At 51.8% G+C, this 1,148-nt stretch overlaps 1 protein-coding gene across 1 annotated transcript in view; it reads right to left on the bottom strand.

Annotated features, from left to right (window-relative positions):
• Nucleotides 1–1,148, bottom strand: part of RPS6KA4 (ribosomal protein S6 kinase, 90kDa, polypeptide 4) — a 12,270-nt gene that overhangs the window by 6,954 nt on the left and 4,168 nt on the right. The window lies entirely within an intron of this gene.

The following is a 1,148-nucleotide window of genomic DNA, read 5'->3' on the forward strand; positions in this document are numbered from 1 at the left end:
GGGAGGCTGAGGCAGTAGGATTGCTTGAGCCCAGGAGTTTGAGGTTGCTGTGAGCTAGGCTGATGCCACAGCACTCTAGCCTGGGTGACAGAACAAGACTCTGTCTCAAAAAAAAACTATTAGAAACTTCCTTGCAGTTAGGAGTTACCAATAATTTGTTTGCAAAAACTGTCAGGTAGGACTCCAGGAAAAGCTCCTTAAGAGGGAGGTGTGTAGTTGGCAAGTGCCCTTTCTGCCCTGCTCCCTCTTCCTCCTGCCTGCTGCCTGGGGAGCAGCCTAGATGGCAAGAGTCCAGCAGCCACTTTGAACCACAAAGCAACCCTGGGGACGGACGCTGCATGCTAAGAATGAAGGAATATTTTTCTTTACAAGAGAGAGAGAGCTTGAATTCCTGAAGACACAGTGACACCATGATGACACCACAGCAGCCCTCTGGACTTCTATCTTGTTAAGGTCACTGTTCATTCTGATCTCTGTTGCAAGCAGCCAAACTCTATTTCAATGGTACCACCATTTTGAGTTGGGTTTTTTTGTCCCTTGCAGCCAATTGGACTGACTCGGGCTTGAAGGCCCCAGTTCTGCCACCAGGAACCACAGCACTGCTATCACCAAAGAGGCTGTCCAAGAGAAGGCAGAATGAAGGGAACACCCTTTCCAAGTGCCCGGCTTTGAAGACTTTGGGGCCTCTCCAGTATGACTGGTCAATCCACTCCAACACCCAGCAGAGTGCCCAGCATGGGTTCAGGGTGGGCCTAGGAAGTCGCTGCAGAAAACCGACATTGCTCAGCCGCTTCTTCCTCACCCCTGCACACACAGCACCCCCCACCCCTACAGGGACATCTTCACCTTAGAGACCTAGATTCCTGTCTGAGAAGCCATCGCAGGAAGGCCTTTCCAGGCTGGTACTGGAGGAAGACGCAAGGAGATGGCACTCACAGCATGGGTAACAGAGTACCCGGCCCATGAATGGGTGCTTTTGTTAGGATGTCAGACAAGTGGCAAATCTGATGCCCAAATGTAAACATCAGAATGTAGCAGTAGGCCAGGCACGGTGGCTCATGCCTGTAATCCTAGCACTCTGGGAGGCCGAGGCGGGTGGATCGTTTGAGTTCAGGAGTTCGAGACCAGCCTGAACAAGAGTGAGACCC

The sequence above is a fragment of the Propithecus coquereli genome, unplaced genomic scaffold, assembly GCF_000956105.1.
Source record: "Propithecus coquereli isolate 6110/MARCELLA unplaced genomic scaffold, Pcoq_1.0 Scaffold120, whole genome shotgun sequence".
Lineage (NCBI taxonomy): Eukaryota > Metazoa > Chordata > Mammalia > Primates > Indriidae > Propithecus > Propithecus coquereli.